The sequence below is a fragment of the Rattus norvegicus genome, chromosome 1 (genome assembly GCF_021556685.1).
Source record: "Rattus norvegicus strain SHRSP/BbbUtx chromosome 1, alternate assembly SHRSP_T2T, whole genome shotgun sequence".
NCBI classification, from domain to species: Eukaryota; Metazoa; Chordata; class Mammalia; order Rodentia; family Muridae; genus Rattus; species Rattus norvegicus.
Genome location: NC_141534.1, coordinates 185515155 through 185521154, shown reverse-complemented (window position 1 = coordinate 185521154; position 6000 = coordinate 185515155).

Here is a 6000-nt window from a genome sequence, read left to right as displayed (position 1 = left end):
CAGGAATGCTAGGCAAGCAAACGCCAAATCACTTCGCTGAGTTTTAAAGGGACACCCAGGATATTTTTTTAATGTGCTGTCACTTCACACACTTGTGCTGTTGTTCATAAAAGCAATGCTTTAAAATGTAAAGCCACCGTAATGAGAAGCTTCGGGAGTTCTCGGCCGTGTGTTAGCCTCTTACGCCACCTGCTGGGAGGGTTGGGAACACCAATACCATATAGTGCTTGGTTTAGGCGTTGGGTTTTGTTGGAAGAGAGGGTTGGTGGGTTGGTGGGTTGGTCGGTGGGTCGGTGGGTCGGTGGGTCGGTGTGTTGGTCGGTGTGTTGGTCGGTGTGTTGGTCGGTGGGTCGGTGTGTTCGTCGGTGGGTTGGTGGGTGGGTTGGTGGGTTGCTTGCAGTAGTAGCCCACTTGATCTCAACATCCTCCTATCCCTGAATCTCTTGTGTTCTGATTGCAGACTTCATTTCTTCAAAAAACACATAAAACAAAATCCATTCTAAATAATAAGACTGTATTTTGAGGGACTGACCATTGAACACTTCCTGCTTTCTACCTTCTACTTATGCAAAACAAAAAAAAAGAAATAAAAACAAAAATAAACTTACTTCGACAATGCCATTTGAGAACAATTGTTAGGCAGTTACTACACACTGGGCCGAATGGGGTGAACCAACTATGGCTTCAAGCCAAATGTATGCTTTCCTGCTGCTGTTGTTGTTGTTGATGATGATGATGTTGTTGTTGATGATGTTGTTGTTGTTTTGTTGCTTGTTCTCTCTCTCTCTCTCTCTCTCTCTCTCTCTCTCTCTCTCTCTCTCTCTTTCTCCCCATTCCTTTCTTCCTTTCTTTCTCTGAGAGAATAACACTATATATCCCAGACTGGCCAGTAACTCTCAACCTCTGGCTTGCCCTTGGCTGCTAGGCTCACCACTCCTGACTTGGTAAATAACGTTTTCCTGGAGCACAGCCACGTGTGTCCCTACATACCTCTGTTACTTCCGTGCCCAGAATAAATAGGAAATTACTCTCTGAATCTTTGTAGTAAAAGCTAGCTCATGCCTTGGCCAAAGTATTCATAAATCAGGCTGTTTGGTTGGTCCTCAGCTAATCTTGGTAAGAGTATAGCTGTTTGTGTTTGTGTGTGTGTGTGTGTGTGTGTGTGTGTGTGTGTGTGTGTGTGTGTGTGAGCATGTACACATGTACAAATCCACAGTCAGTGAGCTGTGTGGAGTCAGTTCTCTGCTTCCACACTTTTGTGGGCTCAGGAAATTGAACTCAAGTCTTCGGCTCACATGGCAGCAATTTTCATTCACTGAGCCATCTACCATGGCAATGTACTCTCGCCACGGGATTTTATTTGACAACTTACAATGGATCTGATCCCTTGACCAACTACATGATCACAAAGATCACGTTGATGGCTTCAAATTCTTGATCCTCCTGCCTCAACTGCAATGCCAAGATGTCAGGCAAGCACCTCACACCAGCCTAAATTGTGATTTCTCTAGCCCATTAATGTTGCTAACCCCAAACATGACTTACGGTTTAGGCCACAATCATGTCAACATTTAACATACTAAATCATATTAGAGATATTTGGAGGGGCTGGAGAGGCGGCTCTGTGGCTAAGAGTGCACTGCTCCTGGAGAGGACCAGAACTCAGTCCCAGCACCCACGTCAGGGGGCTCACAATCACCTGCGACTCCATCCCCAGGGAGATGAACTGCCTCTAGCCTCATGCACGTTCCCACACACAGACACACACGCAAACACATACCTGAAAATAATTTTCAAATAAATGTTTTCTAAGAAAAGCAAACTGAGTGTGATACCACATGCCTTTAATCCCAGCACTGGGGAGGTAGACATAGATGGATCTCTGAGTTCAAGGCCAACCTAATCAGCAGAGTGAGTTCCAAGACTACTACAAGAAACCCTATCTCAAAATAAATAAATTAATTAATTAGTTAATTAATTGATGATGATGATGATGATAATGAAGGAAGAGAGACAGAGAGAGAACAAATGAAACCTGTCTTGGATTATAGCCCAGGCCAGCCTCAGTCTCCAGGGCAATCCCACTTCCTAAAAAACTAGTCCACAGCTCAGGCTCACACTAACACTTACTTGGTAATTTTATTTTGCATTTGTTTCCTAACTAAAACAAAAACTCTGTCACTCAACTTTTGGTAACTTCTTTCCCTCGTCCCTTCTAAAAAATTCTCTTGGGAATGACTAACATAAACTTTGACACCTTGCAACAGATAATTTGTTTAAGAATAATGCCTTCTGGTTGGGACGCAGTCAGTGTTCCAGGGTTTGTCTAGCATGCACAGGGCCCTAGGCTCCATCCCATCCAAAAAGAAAAATTGTCAAATCACCTCACTTAAAATAATGCAACTACAGCTGCCAGCAGCAGAGACCCCAGACTCCAGAGAACCTCAAATGACCCAGGATGCCCAATGACACCACACACACACACCACACACCACATACTCACACCACACATACACTCACACCATGCACACTCACATCACACACACAAACCACATACACTCACATGTATACCACACACACATCACGCACACACACATCACACACACACCCCACACATACATACCACGCGCACACATACCACACATATATATCACACATACAGACCACATACACACACCACACACACACACCACACACACATATATTACACACTACGCACACACACAAACAACCATAAGATCCAAGGATCATCTCTAGAGAAGAGGCCTCTGGTCAGATGTAGTCTGAGAAGCTTTGTTTTTAAACAGCAACATCCCCTACTAAAGGGTGGATTCTCAGATCTCGCACTCAGGAGTAAGACTCACAAGATAAAACTTGATGCTATAATGAAAGTCCAAGGCACCTGGCCCCTTCCCCTCCCTGATTGCCATCTAACACTCCCCTCGGTTGTGCAAAGCAGAATGTTAGCCCATTCTAGCAGTCGTTGCCTCCCCCTAGATGCCCTCCTTGTTTTCCCTCTGCCTGCTCTTCTGTCAGTCTGTGTTCCCACAGAACACTCGTCGCTCTTGCCTGTGCAGAGTGTACTCTATTATCTGTGTCCATTTCCTGAAGGGTCCGTTGGCTGGAGCACACCACAGGTTTCCTCACTTGAGGCCCACGGCTTATGGGTTTCTCTAGCCTCAGCTCCCAGCCCAGTACCAGGTGGAGCTCAGTAAATATCTGGGGGTGAAGAAAGGGAGGAAGAGAGGAAGGCTAACTAACACTGCCCTTCACTGCTTTTTTAGCTTTGTCAGGTCAACAAAATGTCTTCCTTCTGCTGCCAGGAACATGCCGCAGATATGCATAGCCAATGAGGCTGAGGACATTGCTTCACTGCGGTAATTTAGAGGAAAGAGGACACAAGTGGCCATTGATAGGGGTTCGGTTAATGACATGCAAAATGGACACAGCTGTTGGATAACAGGAAGCAGATGTGGGTGTGACCCAGTGGGATGCTGTCCAACGAATGCTATAAAGAGAGAGGCTGGTGCTGGGACTGTTGATGTAGCTCAAATTCAAAGCGTGCATTCAGCCTGTGCAAAACCTTGGCTTCCATTCTCAGTACCAAAGCGGGATGGGTGCGTGTGTGTGTGTGTGTGTGTGTGTGTGTGTGTGTGTGTGTGTGTGTGCGCGCGCACTCGCTTAGATGAGCACCCAACAGTGAGCAAAATGTCACTCCAAGGGGCTGGAGAGATGGCTCAGTGTTTAAGAGCACTGTCTGCACTTCCAGAGGTCCCAAGTTCAATTCCACATGGTGGCTCATGACCATCTTATCTGGGATCTGATGCCCTCTTCTGGTGAGCAGGTGTACAGGCAGACAGAACACCCATGTGACTCCAAGTATGGGGTTCAAAAGGGAGGAGCAAGATGGTGGCTTGGAGGTAAAGGTGTTTGCTGCTAAAGCTGGCCACCTCAGTTTGACTCCTGAGGTAGAAGAACAGAACAGTCAGGAGAGGTGGTGTTCACCTTGAATCTACATAGTGAGTCCTAGGAAAGCCAGAGCGACCCAGTGAGACCTCTATGAGAGAGGGAAAGAGAGGGAGGGAAAGAAGAAGGGAAGGATGGAAGGTGTCCTCCAACCCCCATCTATGCACACAGAACACACCTCCCTCACCCCTGCAAAATCATTTGAGCAAGTTTTGCAGGGTGGGAGGGGCGCAATATTAGAGATAGAACCTAGGACATCATTGTATTAGTGACAGAATACCATGACCAAAGGCAACCTAAGAGTTTATTTTGGCTTACAAGTCCACAGAGAAAGAGTCTACCATGGTGGGGAGAGCAAGGCATGTGCCAGCAGCAGGTAACAGGCTGATTAAACTTGGTGCACCTTAAAGCCTGCCCCCAGTGACAGACAAACTTCCTCCAGCAAGACTCCACCTTAAAGGTTCCATAACCTCCTCAAACTGAGGGACCAAATGTTCAGACAGAAGCCTGTGGGGTCCACATCACATTCAAGTCCTCACACTCATGCAAGCGCTTTAGCATAGAGCTGTATCCCCAGCCTATGCACGCTTAAATAAATAAATAATGAATAAATGTGTTAACACTTTTAAATAAAATAATAAGTAACAAATTGAAAGGACAGGGATGCAGCATGGTGGCACCTGCTTGTAACTCCAGGGATCAGGAGACAGCCAGGTCAGGAGCTCAAGATCATCCTCAACTATGTAGAAAGTTTGAGGTCAGCCTGGGCTACCTGAGATAGCTCAAAGAGCAACACAAGTCACACACACACACACACACACACACACACACACACACACACACACACACCAAAAACCAGTTGATTCCGATACCCCTTCTTCCTCCCTGAAATGCCCCACGCTGAGGTAAACTTTTCATTCAAACACTGAAGTGGTGGTTCATACCTGTAATTCTAGTACTCTGGCTGAGTCAGAAAGGATTCCCTCCCTTTTTTCTTTATAAAATGATTTATTTGTATTTTATGTGCATTTGTAGTTTGCCCGCATGTATGTCTGTGTGAGGGTGCTGGATTTTCTGGAACTGGAAATCAGTTGGGAACTGCCGTGTGGGTGCTGAATTGAACCCGGGTCTTCTTGAAGATCAGCCAGTGCTCTTAACCTCTGAGCTACCTCTCCAGCCCTCCCTTTCTTTTTCTTTATTCACGTAGCCTGGAAGCTTTTCTCTCTCTCTCTCTCTCTCTCTCTCTCTCTCTCTCTCTCTCTCTCTCTCTCTCTTTCTCTCTCTCTCTCTCTTTCTTTCTTTCTTTCTTTCTGCTTTGTTTTATCTTATTTTTTCCAGACAGGGTCTATCTGTGTAGTCCTGGATGTCCTGTAACTTGCTCTGTAAACCAGGCTGCCCTCCAACTCACAGAAATGTGCCTGTCTCTGCTTCCCAAGTGCCAAGCGGTTCCATATCACCTCCCGGTTCTTAGTTTCTTTCTTTCTTTCTTTCTTTCTTTCTTTCTTTCTTTCTTTCTTTCTTTCTATCTTTTTTTCGGAGCTGAGGACCGAACCCAGGGCCTTGCACTTTCTAGGCAAGCGCTCTACCACTGAGCTAAATCCCCAACCCCGGGTTCTTAGTTTCTAAATATCTGAGGGATGACCTTGAACTTCTGATCTCTGAGCTTTTTCGATCTTTACCTCTTACGTGATGAACACACACACACACACACACACACACACACACACACACAGTGGTCTAGTTGGAAAAAAGGGCTTTCTTTCTGCATGCTAGGCAAGCATTGTAAAACCCGAGCTACATCCCCAGTCTTAAGGAAGACCATGAGTTCAAGACAAGTCTAGGCTACAAAATCAGATATCAGATCATGCCTTTAAAAAAAAAAAAAAAAAAAAAGCTGGGCTTAGTTTGCAGATCATTTCCTGAGAACCCGAAGGCCTGCCCGCACCTCTTGGAAGAGACTTGTTGCCCGAAATTCCACACATGGCCACTAGAGGCCGCGCCGTAGCAGCTGAAGTAGCGACGGACTTGGATGCT